Raw genomic sequence first — 18,590 nt, 5'->3', positions numbered from 1 at the left:
CGGGAAATTATGATAAAAAGGAGGCAGCGTCCTCCAAAAATTTGAAAGACCCCAGGGGAAATGCCCCATGGGCATTGAATATGTATTTATTCAAATAAAGTAATGGGACTCCTCTGTCTCCTTTTTGGACATAAACCTCTGGTGTTTGTGGATTAATTTTCCTGACAAGTCCTACTGTTAGTGCAGCACTGCTGCTGTAACCTGTAAAACACTAATCCAGACAAACAATTTCAGACAGAACTTGTCACTCCACAATGGGACTAAGATTTCAGGGCTTGAAGATATTGACCAAGTAATGCCCAGAATTGGGAAACTTGGTGGGTCTGGAGCCTTAACAACTGAACAGGTACCCTAAGCACTAGAGTGGGCCAGGTGTGCTGGTTTTTTTTTTTTTTTTTCCTTATGTATGGTTAAGACACATTACTTAATAGTTGAGGAAATTAATAGGAGAAGAAATTGGTCCATCCCACTGCCATTTTCTCCAGGCAGCACTTACTTTAGAGCAAGCTGTTATTTTTCCTGTTAGATACAAATTCACAGGAAAAAAACCCAAAAAACATGTGGCACCTTTTCTTTTTCCTACTAGAATCAGTAATTATAGCAAATCAGTGTCAAGATGGCATCATTCAGGTGTATCAATATAAATGCAAAGGTGGATGACCCACCGTGGCACATGGCAGTATCACAGCAGCATAGCAGTGTCTCTGCAGCTGAGACTGCACGTACACAAGGCCAGCAGGTCTTTAGCAGCACCCCCTTCCAGGTGCTGTGGTGATTAAGAATAACGGTAGATGCCCTTGGTGTTTTTACAGAACAAACTATAAATATTACTTCTGCGTATCAGAGTGCTTGCGGACTGCATGAACAGCCATTAAACCACTTGCCCTGTTGATAGTCAGGGATATCAGCAGGTCGACTCACATAACCATGTTTGTTTTCATTGTAAGTAAAAGCAGAATTATGCCTAATAAGTTCACTGCATCTGCTTGACTGTTCCATGCACACTGCCTGGCAGTAGCACAGCACTGACTGCTGATATTTGTGAGTCTGCAGGCAATTGTCTTTTCATTCTATGGATGATTCAGAAACTGGTGCAGTGTATTTTCTTTGATACTTTCTTCTGGTCCCTTTCAAAGCTTTGTGCTTGTTATGGTAATTGAAAGGCAAAACTATGACTGCTGAAGTATCTTCTTTTATATAATCTGCCAGTTTGCATTCTGCAGTAGTTTTTTGTGCCTGGACATGATGGCAGATAATGGGTGCAAGAAGTGCTGTACAGATGGAGGCTCTGATTGCAACTGGAGCCAGCCCATTCAGGGTCAGATGCACCCACACATGCTGGCTGTCACACAGTGCGCTTTTCATCTTCTCTAATTAAAGCAAAGTCACTACCACGAACTACAGAGATCTTCTAGGGCAGATGACTTTGTGTCAGAGATCAACAGAGATCAACCTGATGACATGACAGTGGAAAGGGAAAATATGAAAATTTTTTCCCTTTCCTCTGTCATGTCACCAGGTTGAGGGAGGTTGTTCTCTTCCTCTACTCAGCTCTTGTGGAACATCCAGCTCAGGGGTTCCCAATGGATGAAGGACATAGACCTGCCCGAGTGAGTCCAGAGTAAGGTCACAAACATGATCAAGAGGCTGGAGAACCTCCTCTATAGAAGAACAGACTGAAAGAATTGGGATTGTTCACCCTGAATAAGAGAGGGCTCCAGGGAGAGCTTGTAGCACTTTCTTGTACCTAATAGGGGCCCACAAAAAAGATGGAGAGGCTCTAATTTCAAGGGCATGTAGTGGCAGGACAGGGGGGCAATGACTTTAAACTTGAAAGAGAGTTGGTTTAGATTAGATATTAGTAAAAACTTATTTACTGTGATGGTGCTGAAGCACTGGGATAGGTTGGCCAGAGAGGACATGGTACCCCATCCCTGGCAGTGCTCAAGGCCAGGTTGGATGGAGCTTTGAGCAACCTGGTCTAATGGAAGATGTTCCTGCCCATGGCAAGGCAGCTGGAACCAGATGCCTTCCAGCCTTTAAGGTGCCTTCTAACTTCCCATGATTCTGTGATCTTCCACATCCTATTTTTGACCATTTTTTCCATGTTGGAGACTGTTGTGTACTACCAGCAGATTCCCTGCATTCTGGAGGTACCTTCAGCAGGCTGCAGTAGCTTTAGAGTTATCTGTTTTGGTAACTGAGCACTGGGGACTAATTTCTGCATGGAAAGGCAGAAATTGTGCAGCTGCAAGCCAGGAGAGTCAACAGGACAAAAAACTTTCTGCTATTTCATTATTGCTTAATGCTTGACTTTAATCTATCTATTATGCCTTGATAGCCGATAGACCCTCCTTAAAGACTATAAATTAAGCAAATGCTTAGTGTCCTGAAAACTTCATCCCTACAGGCACACAGCATTCACTGATATATGGAGTTACAACCCCCTTGGTTGTAAAAGTGAGATCTGCAGAGATAGAACAAGTGGTGAATGACCTTAGAAACTAGGGTAACAGAAATGGCAAAGTAATGCAAAGTGCAAAATAAGGACTAATTACAACATCTTCTGTACTTCTAGGTGAAAACTGAAGGAGGGTAAAGGGAGCTCTGGGACTTAGTTGACCCACCAATGTGCTATGGCTTCAAGGAAAGCAAATGTAACCCCAAGGTATATCAGGTTGGATATTTTCAGTGGTTCATATGGGAAGTTTCATTGACCCTTGAGTATAATGTAATTTCAAGTATGAAATACAGTTCTGGTAACTTCAGTAAAAGTTAATCCAATTGAAACTGAGACCCTTGAATAAACAGGATAATTAAGGAGAGCAAAGCATCCTTTCAGTCACAGGTGATTAAAAAGAAACTGGCTTGTTTAACTAAGCAAAACAAAGCTTGAGAGAGGTTCTTGTTTGCATCTATAAGCAAAATGGATGAGTAAAAGTAAAAAAAAGAAAAAAGAACTACTGTTTATGTGAAAGAACATTACTGGTAAAAGAACATTTGGTATAAAGTGGCTGTAAATAAATGTAGATTGGAAATTAATAGGTTTTTGTTCAACAATACAGCTTGTGAAAAGCTTCTCCACAGGAACTGGGAGGGATCAAAAACTGAAATCAGTTCTTAGTTAAGTGTGTTTCGCTTGTGAAAGGGATTTTACGATACAGTTCCCTATAAAAGCAAGGGACTGGCTCCTGTGCCCTTGCATTAATTCTCTGCTATTGAGGTTCTTCATTTTGCACCTCGAGCATCTGGGACTAGCCACTTTCAGAGACAGACTAATGAGCTGAAAGTACCACAAGTGCAATCCAAAATAGCCTTAACTAGTACTGTTACTTACTTAAAATATTTTAACACAGTAATTGTATAGAGTTCAGGGGGATTAAGAGCTGCCAGGGGTGATGAATGCCTCAAACTGTTCTTAATTTTAAATGGAAAAAGCTAAAAACCTCCCAGAATGGAAAAGAACCCAGTGCATGAATGCTTTCCCGATGAATGGAAGAAAAGGCCTGTAATAGCTTTTGCATGAATATGCAAAAGATAAGGTGCATTTCGAGCAATTTCAGTGCTGTTGGGTCAGGGATGAGTGTGCTCCAGTGATTTTAAAGTGAAGGCAGCGCCCAAAACACCGAAGGCAGAAAATAAGAAGGTACAATTGTTTTCCTTACCTACAGCAGCTAATAATTTTAAGTGCTCAAAATCTTCTCCAATTCCTTTCAGGGGCATGCATAGGTGAAGTCCTTCCTCCGTTATTTTGTTTCCTTTTTAGGGGAAAAATCATTGACGAGTATGAGATTTCTTCCCTTATATTTGTTTACGCGAACAGGTACAGATGGCTTGTAAGGAAGAAAGGATCGCTGAGGAACGAAGCCAAAATGATGCTGCCCGTAGGTGGCAGCAGTAACTGCTGCTGGTGCTGCCTTTCAGCGCCGCTCGGATTCAGCCTCGGGACCCAGACGAGGTTTAAACCAATTGACCTGATCCTCTGAGTCGCTAAACAGCTATTACAGAGATCTTAAAATGGGGTCATGCACCGACCTCCTTGCAGAAGACACCAGCAGAGTGTATCTCCCTGGAAGCTGGTTCAATTGCCAGAAACAACCCTGCTGTGATTTCTTGAAGGAAGGAGGTATAATATGTATTCAAGTGCTACGGTTGACAGGAGTAAGAAATGGCATTTATATTAGAATATTAAATCCTGCTGTATTCTCATCGGATGTGTTTTTCCTGTAGAATGAACAGATAAATACCATCTGTGTTTAAAGCTATCAAAACTGAGTGACATTACAATGGAGGACAATTTCGACCAATATCCCTTCCTGCTAACCCAAGAATTACCTTGTATACAAGATATTTATGCATTTGCCACCTTTGACTGAATAAAGGCAGGAGGAATTGTTGCTGTGATTTAGAGGGGCAGGAGCAGCTGCTTCTGATTGCTGTATGCAGGTAGACAGAAATAAGGGAAGCTATTATCCATAGGAGTTTCTTATTTTTTATCTTTACATGCTGGGAATCATATAAGTTGCAAATAAGAATTTCATATCTCCACGACCCTGGCTTACTTATTTCCTAAAGTAGTCCTGCAGTGGGGTTGGCAGACAGGACTTTCTGTGCTGCATTTTAATTGCACCTCAGAGATCTGGTTCTCTGGTTCATTCTGGCAGAAGATATGGAAAAAAAAACCCCCTATAATTTCCAGGCAAGGGAAAAGGGAAGGAGAAGATTGGAATTTGGGGTTCATCTCTACTGGTGAAACCTTTCCTCCCAAGGGATTATTGTGCATTGGCTTTTTAATTTTCTGGAAATGCATCTATTATTTACAGTTTTTCCCAAGTATCTCAGGCAGGGCAGTGCAAATATACAAGACAAAGTCAGCAGCCTATGTGTGCTTTTTAAGAAGGACATGATATGCCGTGAAGAGAATTAGGATCAGGACCCATGTGATGGTGTGTGCAAGGATGCATGAGCAATCTGGGTGTGTTGCCAGCAGAGTTAAAGTTTTACCACTGTCATATGAGGACAGTAATACTGTAGTGGCCTCTGGTGTATCAGCCATTGTGTGCAGTGCAGAAAGTGTGGGTTTGAAGGAATATGTTAAGGAGGAGGCAGAGAAGAGGCTTTGTGGAGTAGTCCAGAGGTGTCTTCCAATGTAAATGTGCAAAAGAAAGATTATAAGAGTTAGTAGTAGGTAAAAATAGCTGTAGGTGGGACAGACCTGAACTTGAAGTGGTGAAAGGAGGACAGAAGAGATTAGCATAAAGGTTTGAAAAACAGGCTGAGAGTATATTGAGAATATATGACGGACCCAGAGCTCAAGCTGTGTCAACTCTGTGTGATGTAGCTGGGAGAGCAATGGGGAAGGATACTAAAGAGGGCTGGAGGAATCTGAATATGGGCCAGGGGACTGATGGTAGCAGTGACATTTTGTACTGGGCTGAGAGGCTAAAATGGATGTCAGGTGGGATTTGGGTTGTCATGTAAAGAAAGGAAGAGGCAGATATAGGGAAGGGAAATGGAGGTGAAAAGTGGACGGCTGTTACTTGCTGTTCATTATTCTGTGAGACAGTTAAGCAGTGAATCAATTATGATACCGAGCAATTGTGTAGATAATGAGTTAAGCAATGAGGCAGTTATACAGCAAATCATTTCTGATATTAAATAAAAATGGGGAGAATCAACAGCAATATGAATCAATTATGTAGAGAACTATTACCAAAGTCAGTCAGTTAAGAAGAGAAACAGTTATATAGCAAGAGAATGAATAAATTAATTATCAAGTGGGACCATAATGCTGAGACATAATTATGAAGAATCTTCCTTTGTGATAAGGGGCATATGTGAGGCAGCTTCATGCACAAAAAAAAAATTCGAAAGAAAACCATAAAAACAAGTGCAAAACGAATGAAGACACAAGTCCTGGACCAGTCAGAACCTTTGTGACATCCTCTCATCTGTCTCTTTGGGCTAGACTAACCCATGTTGCAGTAGGTTCTGAAGACATTGCAGAAGCAGAGCAGAGGAAGCCTGTTTCTCCACCAAGCCTCCCTGGGTACGTTTTGACATGAGATAAAGGAAGTTCAGAGATGACTGTGGCTCTGACAGACAGAAGGAGCTCATGGTCTCTGGAGTCATCTAAGCAGCACAAAGAAGCTCAGGGCTCTTCATGGCCCCTGGATTACTCAGGGTCAAACTGTACTTTCTACCAGAGAGACTGAAATCTGGATTTTCCTCTACCTTGCATTTGTTTCCATCTCTAAAAAATAGGTGTCAACCATCAGCAGAGAAATGTTTCCATTTTGTCAGTTGTCTCTGCAGTTACAGCTGGATGAAAAACAACTGACCTTTTGGATACTATGCTCCCAGATAGTGTCAAGTGTAAGGATTCTGCTTCAAGAGACATCTGTCTTACTTTAAACAGATAAAAATGCAAGGCAGACTCCAAGGTGGTGGAAAACAGATTTCCAAGTCTTCATTCCCATGGTATCAATAAATACACTGATTTATAGAGAGGACACAATATGCTGTATCATTTTTTCTTAAAAAAAAAAAAAAAAAGCTAAATAAGCTAAACCCCAAAAACCCTGCAAGAGGGAAAGGGATCTGTAACATCTTTGAGAGAACAATGTGTTTTACCAGTTAAACACTTGAACCCTTTATTTAGACAACACTCCCATCTAATCCTGTGATAGATTGTCTTGCCTTCTGGATCCAGCTGAGAATAAACTCTATACTAGATTCTTCCAACTGTTATCTGTTCCAAGTCTAAGTTTGGATTCCTAAGATGGCTGGCAAAAAGCCACTCTTGCTGCTCCTGTTCCCCTGCCCCACCAAGGTTAAGGTTGCTATTTCTCACTACAGCTCAGAAGAGCAATAGTGAAGAGGTCTGTTTGTTAATAGGTAACCAAAGCTATAGCCTCCCCTTTGGCCAACGCTGTAGTGTAAGCGGAGAATATTCATGTCTAAAACATATTTTTGACCCAAACAAGTAAAGATATAGGTTCAATTGAAACAATTATTGTTTTTACCAACAAGATATAATGTTGTGTTTGTTGGTTAGAGAGATAAGTTATATGGTGTGTTCTGATGATAATAATATAAACATGATATTAGCTATTCATATTTTTTTAGTAAAACTATTGTGAAACTAGTAACAGAAGCTTCTTAATACATTAGCCAGTACTGTTAAAAGCATAATAAAGAAATATATGAAATAGAAAATATGACATAAAAATAAGTTTAAAGGAAAATGGGATCTGCTGAAGTGGAGGCAGACAGAGGTGGTTGAATATGATGCCACACTATTTCTGTTCAGCCATGTTAAAAATGCTGTAAACTCCTATTTTCATCTGAAATAGATAATGTTAGCTTCAGCTATTGGTAGTTACTCCTATCTGTGGCTTTCTGTCATGATTTTGGAGCAGCACATCAGAATCAAATCTTTCACATGCAGTTGGCATTGACTGCACAGGGTTGTCTCTAAGGCTATGTGGCAAGACCTTTATGCTAAGGGTCAGGGCTGCTGAAGTTACTGCTTTTATAAGCACCCAGCCATGCAACTGGGCACTGTACGGGTACAGTATACACATTAATAGAAAATATTTTCTGTGTGGAAAGTATGCAGAAATTATAAAGGCAAGAGATGCAATTTCAGCTGCATTAGTCTGCTGCTTGTACTGTTTCTTTATTTTGGAGGAATGAGCTGGGGCAAAGCTGCCAGTTACAACTAAAATTTTCCTCTTTTTTTTTTTTTCCTTTAAGGTATGAGAACTGGAATCAGTATTAATCAGTTATTCACACAGATGCTTTTTGTTTGTCTTTGCATCTACAGATATAATTTTCATCAGGTCTCTATGATTTTTTTAAGGTTCCTGCAGACTTTTCCACATTTTCACTTCAGCTATAAACTCAGTTTTAGGGAGCAGGACAAACCTGTGGCATGCTCTGTGCAAAATGGCTCAAACTGAGTGTTTGCTTTCAAATCAGGCTTTCAACAATATTAGTTCATTTCTTTCACTGCAGCTTTCTTTCCAAACATCTCCATCGTAGAATTATTGTGTATTAGAACTATGGAGTTTGGCTGAATTTAATCACATGATATGGGTTTAATACTATTTTAGTTTTAAACCTTTTTTATTTCTTATCCCAAATGATCTTTTAAGGTGCTTAAAACTAAAAATTATGTATACACCTCATGACAAAGATGCAGAAGTCCTGAACGTCTGCCATCAGTCTGAGTTATAGCGATGACCGACATTTTAGGTAACACTGTTCTTCTTTGACAACACTGATGAGTGTTCAAAGAGTTTTAAAGCTGTGGATAGAGAGTAGAAATTTTGCCAACGATAATCAGAAGAAAAACTCATGATCTTGTTTACAAAACATGGACAAAAGGGAATAAACAACCTTTTTTCCTTTCATGTAGCTCCTGAGTGGGTTTTTTTATCCTTTGGCAACAAACAATACCTTTGGCTGTAGTTGCACTTTAGGAAATTGCTTTTCTTAACTTTGACCTGGCCTCCTAGCAGCCTCCTGTATTTCCAGATGTCTTTAGTATATCTAGACTAGAGGCTGACTCTGGACCCAAGGCTCTGTGGTTGATGGTTATTAATATATTGTAAGACACTTATTGTTACATGTACTCTCTTGTTGGATTCAAATTATTCTTTTTGCCTCTATGGAAAAATGCAAACTCTGTAGTCCGGAGATGAAGAGTTTCTCTTTTGTGTAATATTCCATAGGAACTATAGATTGACTGAACTGGTTATAGAAGCATTTTCTGGACAACTGCAATGTTTCAATTCAGAAAATTTTAGCTTCTAGGCAGATGCCTGTTAACTGACACTTAAGACCCATAAAGACATGGCCAACCCAATGTCCTTGAGGACATGTAATCAAACTCCTCCTGAGCCTGGAAGTATTATTTGTTTAGGAATGATCAATGACTCTACAAACTCTGAGAAACACTGACAAGGTCCATGATGTACTTTCTGAAATGTCAGTTGCCTTTGTAGAAGTCACACAGACTTGGTGAGGGCTCAGAGAAGACAGTCCATCCAAGGAATACTGCATGAGCAAGACAGATGCAAGCATAAGTTACTTAAAATACCTTAGATGTTATCTAATGCTTTGTTTCTTCTAATCATGACTTAAATATGAGACCTGGTGATAGACTCCCTGGGGAGGTGACACAAATGACAGAAACTGACTGTGTGTCTGGGTTGAGACTGGTTGCTCTACAGAGCACTGTAGACTCATCTAAAAATAGGGAATATTCCCCTCTACAGATGACATGAAGAGTGATCTCTGCTGGGGTGCACTTCAAGTGACTCACAGAGAGGGCTGAGATACAAATAATTTTATAACCATAAAAATGGCATAAAATAGATGCCCATGTATTTGGAAAAAAACATTAAAATGTCAACATCACCTAGAGTTTTCCAAAAATAAATTTTGTGAGGCCAAAAGACCTGGAAGAAGACAACTTTAACCTGTGATAGCTAACCGCTTAACTATTCAGAAAGATAAAGGAAATTACCAACTAAGAGTTAACCCCCATTTCTTTAGGATTCTGCTAGACCACAATTCCTTTTTAAATAAAATGCAGATCACTCAGAAAGTAAAACTTCACCCCCTAACTGCAAGATATTATAAATTAATACTGTGGCTGAAAGAAGTAACCTGTTTCCTTTCATTACTGACCAATAGTCTAGATTATAGCATTTTGTAGCATTTCCAGATGAAAGAAAGCAGTCCAATAAAAGATTTCAAATCAGGAAGGTCATCTGGGGACAGAACTATGTGTGAAATATTTTTGGCAATATGTGAAAAGAGATTACAGTTCTGGATGCCTAGTTGTTTTGAGCTAGGTCTTGCTTGTGTAGAAACCTTTCTACCCTTCACTTAAGTGTCAAATTTCATTGTATTAAAAAAAGAGTACACATTGTAACAGATGGCAAAAATGCCATTGAATATTTTTTAATAATAGCAGAAAGCTGATTGCTTGTCAGCAGAAAATACCTTTTCCAGAATTGGCAGAAACCCTACAGAATATCCATGTTGTTGCTGTAAGGTTTAAGCTGATTGATTTTGTAAAAATCTGACAAAAATAGTCTGAATTCATCTAAATACATTTAGGTAAGGTACAGCTGCTGAAATGAGTATCTAATTGATGTGAAATGCTGCTGGAGTGCCAAAATGAAAAAACAGATTTTAAAAAGATAAAATCACTTCAGTTATGACTTGGCCATCTGAATAAGCAAGGTGCTCTGGCTTTTGGAAGAGCTTTTTATGAGTTTATACATTCAGAAGACTTTCATTTCACATCTTTTAATTGAGAGTATTATGTAGATATGTACTCTGCCTGCTACACACTAATGGATATCCTTTCTGGAACTGCTGTGAGAAATGGCAATATGATTACAATTCCTGTATTGCAGAGATATAGCCCCTGAATTGCTGACATTTTTTTCATATATTTTCATCAACAAGGAAAAGCCCCTACAATTCAGTAGGACAAGTAGAAACTCATTATACTTAAGTATAATACATTATATTTAAGTTATCTCAGTATTGTTAAGGTTATTGTGAATGTCTGAAAAAGTTTGACATCTTTTGCTTGATATGCTTTTCTCCTGAAGGAATGGCAAATGATGTATTGGCAGTTTTTTAACAAAACAAGGTAAAAAGTTACTTTGTATTTTAAAAAACAGAATTTATGTTTGAAACAAAGAAACCCTAAATACTGCTTCTAAGGAAGACCACTCAATTGGCAGTGCCTGACAAAACTAGTTGGCTCAAATAACTAAATCATTACATCTTTCCAGATTACAATGCTGTATTCACAAGAACATCACCCAGAAGGTGATTTAAAACTTTCAGCAGAACTATTTCCATTAAGTATTTAGATTTTTTGTATAACTCTAATCCAAATAAACACTTTGAAATGCAATGGAAGCTGATAGCCATAATTTTGTCTGAGGAGAGACCTTAACCTGGTAAGGACCCAGCATTTTTTGTGGTATCTTTACTTTCCTGCAGCTCTTGATGGGAAAAGTATCTCAATATTTCCTATCCACTGTGAGTCTTGTTCTTATTTTGATATAATACTGAAGACATGGATAGCTGGAAGAACAGATGTATTTTCTTGATTGTCAGAAACAGAAAATCAGGGCAATCTCACACACACTGATGCCACCCATCTTTGCTGTGTCAAGAGAGTCACTTGAAGTCTGAAGGCCTTCCATGGAGGTTACATCTGGCCTTTAAGCTCTGGAACTCATTGAGTTCTCAAACTCTGAAAGTAACCCTATCTGTTGACTCTACGAGTTCAGTATAAAGACCCTCATTTTTCCCTGAACAGGACTGTGCTCGGGGAAGAAACTCACTGGTATAGAATTGTGATTCCAGCTTAGCATTTGCCAAGGGTATTTTTAACTATTTATTTTTGAGTGGCTGCTCCTCACTTTGCTTTAGTGATATTTTTATAAAGATAATTTGTAGCTGCGTAAAAGGTGCTGAGGATGCACTTCCAGAACCCTTTTGTACACATGCAAAAATAATGAATAAATAAATAAATGCTCCTTTCACATGACCTCATCAAGAGCAAAGCCAAATTCTCGCAAGAGACAGCCAGCTGAGCAGAATTTTCCAAGTGCCTGGATTACAATGTTATTTCTATTCCCATTGCATCTCAGGGCCTTAGTCACAGACTGGGACATTACAATGCTAAATGCCACACCAAAATGAAAAGGATGTCTTTATTCCAAGGGGCTTTTACAGCAGCAGTGGTCGAAACAGAGCAATGTCTGTCAGTAAGACCCAGGAACATTTTTCTGAGTGTGGAAGTGTGTGTCAGCAGTTTCTTTTTACGTCGGCTCGAAGACAGATGGAGTAGGTGTGACAACATCTGAAGTTCCATTTCAGACGCCATGTAAAAACTCATATATAAATGCTTCAGAAGAACCAAGCTGTACACTTGCTGTACTTTGAAGAGGTAAGTTAAAACCAAATGCTAATCAGCCAGCTATGCAGAGATGAAGTGGGGACAGTCAGCTCAGGTTTTCAAGTCAGCATTGCTGAGACATTTTGCTTATGTACACACTTGTGATCTTGTTTTCTGTGTCTACAACCATCTGAAATTTTGCATAGCTGCAGACTGAACATCTGCATAAATTTGAATGAAGGATTTAAAAAACAAATAGGAAGATTATGTAGAAAAACCACATCTTTGTTGCAGCATTTTGGAGCTCAGACACAAAAAATCAGACACATTATATGAAACTAACAATATAAAACTGTGTTTTCAATACATATAATCCACATGGACATTAACTTTTATCACCTGATCAGTTCAGGATTTAACTGAAGGTGGCACACTACTAGGAGCAAGGAAATAATTATGAGTTGTTAGACTGGTACTGAAGACACCACATAGTTCCAGTAAATGGACAGTGAGGACATATATTTGTGGAGGTAAAGGCAAACAGACTCATCTCTCAAATCCCATGGTTGTAGTTGCCCCAAGGAGCCCCAAGATTTCAGTAGCCTGAAAGTGACAGCTGTGCTTTCATTGAGAGAAAAGGATTTAAGCTCTTGGATCCCTGTGGCAACTCAAATTTGCAGGAGTGCAGGAGACTTTAGGTGAACTTTTTTTTCTTCACGTAGTCACGCCATGGCCATTTCTGCATCTCCAGTCTTGTGATACCTTTCCAGGCTGTGATTGTGCCCTGCCATGTGCCCTTCCTTGTGTATGCATATGAAGTTAGAGAAATGCACAAGACCTAAGGGTGCATGGGAGGAAAGCAAGCACATATCTTCTTTATCAAATGGAAAAATGATCTCTTATGAAGTGATTTTACATATTGATTTTCCTTTGGCGAGAAGCACATATTGTTGAAATTACACACACACGTGTCCTGCTTTCTCATCTCCTATGACTTTGGGGGAGTAACATTAACAGAGAAGCAGAGAAATGAATCTGGGATCTGGGAAACTTGAGAGTAAGGAAGAACTAGAAAGGGAACTGCAGCTTTAAATGGCTTCCTCTTTTCATTACTAGCACCTAGAGTCCTAAGTGACATTGAGCCCCACTTCCAGAAAATGCATCTAAATGTAAGACAGTTTACACAAAATCTCAGTTTTTACCTGATTGCATAAAATGGAAATATTTTTGGATTGACCAGAATGAGAATATTTTTGTTCCACTGAACCAAAGTATTTCATGCTAAATCAGAGGAGAACATATCTGGGCTGCCAAAACTGATGTTCTGCCTCAGCTAGTTTATCTCTAGATCAGGATCTTTGCCTATATTAAACCCTGGTACTATATCATAATTTTCCTGTAGACTGCACCAAATTTGTTAGCAGGAGTGTGTTCAGAGGGAAGGGGATGAGAGGAAGGGCACCCTTGGGCAGTTCAGCTGGGCACTATTCCATTTGGGGAGTGCTGAAACTTTTCGGTGAAATTAAGATGCAGCTGGAACTGGCTTTTTGAATGCTAGAAGTGCAGCTGGGAAGTAACTGGTGGGTTAAAACTGCAGATGAAAAGCCGTGGGCACTTGCAGCAATTAAGCAGTCTAGAGTCTTTCAGAGAATGAGCAAAAAACCACACATTTTAAATACTGTGAAAAATATCAGGCAAATATATCTCTGCAGCTTTTTCCTGGCACTTTATTTCATCAACCAGCTAGTAATACTAGTGTTCATACCCTATATATAAATTTTTCCCAATGATTTTTCTTTAAAAAGGGGTCATTAAAAAAATTATGAAATTAATAACTCAGAAGCCAACATCAGCAGACCCTTATTTCAGGGTGTCAATTAGATGGCTACTTTTGCACTGCTGGGTGGCTGATAATATGCAGTTAAATTATAACAATAATTAAAATCACTACTGCCTCCTTTGCTTCTTTCTCCATTGTCTTTAACATAAGCCCTGGTAATTCTTCCACTGATTTGAATAAATAATAATTACAGTTCAGTAATCCTTGTTATAGCATTGCCTAATTAGTCTCTGTAGCTGACTTAAGGTTTAAATCATGAAGATAGAAATGAAATAAATATAGGATAAACAAAACTCTCACATGAAACAGCTTTCTCTCCAACATCATAGAAATGTTTCTCAAGGAACTATGGAAAAAAATTTGAAAAGCATTTTAACCCATTTTCCTGGACAACTTCCAACTCCTAATTTGTTGATGTTTTTATTTTGCTCTCTTGGGTCTCAAGTGGAAGATGGACCATGTCTTGAAATGTAGGTAACATTTTTATTTTTAAGTAATATTCTCCTAGGAATGATGCTGCATGCACAAAACATCCAGCATACCAAACTAAACTCTTCTGTGAGTGTAATAAAGTCAATGGAGTTACAGACAAACAAATTTGGCCCAATGAAGTATTCTAAAGAACAGAGGGAAGCCTATCAGACTACATACAAGAAAGTAGAATACCAGAGTTGCATAGTTGGGCAATTGAATTCTATTTTCATTTTGGCTTGAAAGCTTCTTGCTTGCTAGTTTCTGTTCTGCATAGCTTTTTACATGACAGCCATCACCACAAGATCTGAGTTTGACTAACATCTGGTCCAAGTTTTTCTCATCTTCTCTAATGATCTGGGAAGTTCTGTTTATAATAAATAATTATTGTGAGGAAAGGCATTGGTCCCTTAAGACACTAAAGAAGAGAAGCAGCATTTTTTACACAGATAATAAAATATTTAGGGGAAAATACACTTCTTTTCTACAAAACAGAAATACAGCCTTATATGTTTAAAAAGTACTTTCAACAGATGTCTCAGGAAGAACACTCTGCAACACTAATGCCCTCTGTACACAGAATTATATCAAGGCAAAATCTTGGGAGAAGAAGCTGTGTTGTGAGATTGGCAGGAATTAAAGTGGCTCACATCACTGTGGAAGATGCTTGGCCATTTCTGAGAGTGCCAAGTTGAGAGCAGAGCAGGAGGGGAGATTTTAAGGCTTGGATCATGGCTGATCCAGGACCAGCTGGAGTAGACAGCAGGAGTCTCCACATGGCTCCTCTTTCTCCAGAATGGGAAGGAGTTGAGTAAAACATTTACACAAATGAAATCAGAAATAAAGAAGAACTTGGGATTTGAGCAATCCCCTTATGAACGAGCAGTGTACTTTGTTCATGACACAAAAAGAAATCTTAAAACAAATGAAAAAGAAAGATGAAGAAATGATCAGAGACAGCAGAAAAACCATGCTGCACAAAGTGGCTTAAAGCTCTGCATGCATTCAAACCCCAGGCTCAGTTCTTTAGATACATCTAACAGATAAATCACGCTGTTGTTTGATCATCTACATTTGAATCTTATACTTCAAATTCAGATGAATCTTAGCAAGCTTAGGAGTCGTTACTCCCTAATTTGAATTCAATTGAGTAACATCTGTGCTGAGAAGCTAATTGCACAGATTTTTCAGTGGTCTTTATGTGAAGTATTTCCTCTTATCCATTTAAGAAATGAGGCTTTTGTTAGCTCTGCAAATAAACCATGGTTCAAATTCATGCTTATCATTAGCATCTTCTTTTTGTTTGTTGTTGCTTCTCCATCAGGTGTTTATGTGAGTTTGAGTCCATGTTCTTACACGGAAATGCAAGATAACAACCCAGTCTTTCATCACATAGTACCTCCCCCTGCAGTGTAGGTGCTCCTGCAAGTCCTAGCTCTGTTTTTGCAGAAGTTTCTGTTGACTTTGGATTCTCAGTGATACAATATTTTTTTTCAGAAAGGTTTTTTAGAAAAACAAGCAAAAAAAAAATTCAACAGAAGTAATTTCAACAAAAAATAAAGGTAGAGCTAGGAATCTGAAATTCAGGATGAAGTTGACTCCAAATTAATCTAGCTTGGAAGAATGTCTGGGTATGGTTCAAACCATTTTGATGTACTGACTTCTTAAGGGGTGAATTGATACAAGATTTTTCATCAGGCAGTTTACACTGAATAACTGACAGTCTGAAGGCCTATATGTGTGTTCTGCTAGCAGGAAGGATCGGTCCAGCTTCTGAGAAGGTGTCAGGGGGTCAGGAATGTTGGTGACACAAAGAAATGGTACTGATGGAATAACATGAAGGTAGTGACAGCAATGGCTTTCTGCCTAGTGCTGAAAAGGAACTGTAAGCTCACCTCAGTTACACTACTGGAACTCCAAAGATAAGCACAGAAACTTGACAGTGACTGGAATATTGCAGTCAGTAACTTCAAATGATATGCAAAATTTAGTTCAGAGAAGCTGTGATTTATTTCAGTAGATCCCATACCTTAGAATCCTGTATTTTTTCACTGAACCCATACACAACACCAGTCTTTGTAGACATTTGTGATAACTGCTATAAATGTCGTGTTCAAATGGGACCAGACCCTGCTGTTTGGTAACACGAATCTCCTCCTCTTCACTCCCGAGGGAGCTGCAAACACAGAATAATACCCAGCTCAAACTTACTCACTTTTAGCTTGGTGTGGTTTTCCTGTTTATAACTCTCTCATTTTTGTTAGAAAAATACATTCTTCTCCTTTCTCTAAGAACTGTATTGATTCTGTGTTCTAGAAATAAAGAGCCACTCTTGCATCCTGCATTATTTTTATCTGGTAGTTTGCCGGTAAATTAAGGATACCAAATTCTTAAAATAAACTGAATTCAGAAGTGTAGAATTAAAGGCAGGAGCATTTCAAGAAACAATTAGAACCCATTTTGAAAATGCAAAGACAAAAAATTAAACAAAGCAGCCAGCTTAAATTTGCTTTGATCCCCTATGTTCCAGCATTGCTTTTTGATCTGTGGCTTTTCAGTGAGGTAAAAGAAAGTTTTTATCAAAAATATTCCTATCATTTAGGCACTGTAATAATCTGCAATCTACAGGCTTTCAGGACTCAGAGAGGTTAGGTAACCACCTTTTGTTCAGCTCCTCATTCTCTATCATTTTCATTCTAAGCACCTAAGACAGAATGTCACAGGAATCTACGGGCTGGTTTCTATTTGAGCTGATTTAAACAATGCTAAGTGCTGCAAATGTGTATATTATTATATTTAAAGATCTCCATAATGAGCAGGAGTATATCAGTGATTTACATGTCTTCTATTATCATCATCCATACTAATAAGGAATGCCAAAATTGTCTGCATCTCTGTAAAAAGTATCTTGTTTTCACATGTTCCATACAAAATTTGTTGATGATTTATAAAATGCAAATGAACTGTGGCCAGGTAGATAGATTTATCTTACCATAATATTATGACAGTTTACTTAATAATTTTATTGTGTGAACTGTGAAGATTGCTGCTGCTGTGGAAACACAGTAGAAGGCTGAAGAATGCACAAAGGCAGTCAGCACCTGTGGAAGGTAAAGATGTGAAGCTTTGTATTGCTGCTGTAGTCTGAAGGGGGAAAAAGGGATGATCTAAAAAATCTCCCAAAGACTCATTAAGAAGGATTCTATTTGCACATTAGTGTATTGTGCTAAATTTACTTACAAATTTTGATGTCAACAGCGACCAGTACTAAGGAAAAGCTTATGCAACACCAGTGAATTTAGTAAAATAAAAATACAAATAAAAAAAAAATATGGAGTTAGATTACACCAAACTGTAATTACTAATTCAAGATTACACAAGACTATAATTAACAGTTCAGCGTTACAAAAACTATCAAAAGGCAACTGATGACACATTTACAGTATACACAAACACCATTGCTAGCAAAGTTTTGATACTGTATATTTTTTTTCTTTTTGCTAGTGGTTGAAATGACTTAGGTAAACTGAATGCCAGTACGGAAATCTAGCCAGGTTAATGCTATCTACTGTGTCCCAGCTCAAGACAGGTTTTAACATGCTGTTTAAATTCACCTCTGTCTAAAAATAAATTTCCTAAACACATGCTTGACAGTAGCATGTGCTAAGACCCCATGTCTTACAGCAGCACACACATGAATATTTTCCTAACTTAGAGCCACAAGGATAAAATGTTCATTTTAAACTCCTTCTGAGCAAGGCAAATAAGAATTCAGAGTTGCCTAACAGAAATCTTATAATGTAAACCCTACTTCTCTCCAAAACAAATCCAATAAAAAGGGGTCAGTTTTATTCACATGTAATCAGGCCATATGGAGAGACTAATGTGAAGATTCAGGGCTGATCTGGTTCTATAAAATTGTGAATTCCCTGTCTTTTATGGACCTTCTAATTGTATTTTAGAAAGATGGCAAGGGATACCAGTTGTAACAGGAAGTTATTGATTACAACACTATAGAAGCATAAGAGGCACTCATCAAAGTAAAGACAGCTGGCGACCAATGGCAGGATTACCTAATGTAGTAGACTGTGCAATCCCCAAATTCAAATAAATAGTCCACAGGGAAATGCTAACCCTGACACCTTTCTAGATTCTGCTGTCAGTACTGCTGACCAATTCATAGCAGCATTTGCCTGAGGGAAGTGGCAAGGCATGTGGACTTATTTAGCAAAGTAACCTAGAAAGATAAAAAACAGTGCTTAACCCGGACCAGCTGCTGCAGGAGGACTCACCCATGAAGACTTGCATGAAGACCCAAATCTGTCTCTATCCCCTTTC

Source organism: Taeniopygia guttata, chromosome 2 (genome assembly GCF_048771995.1).
Source record: "Taeniopygia guttata chromosome 2, bTaeGut7.mat, whole genome shotgun sequence".
Classification (NCBI taxonomy): Eukaryota; Metazoa; Chordata; class Aves; order Passeriformes; family Estrildidae; genus Taeniopygia; species Taeniopygia guttata.
The sequence above is the reverse complement of the archived record's forward strand: the minus strand, read 5'-3'. Positions refer to the sequence as shown.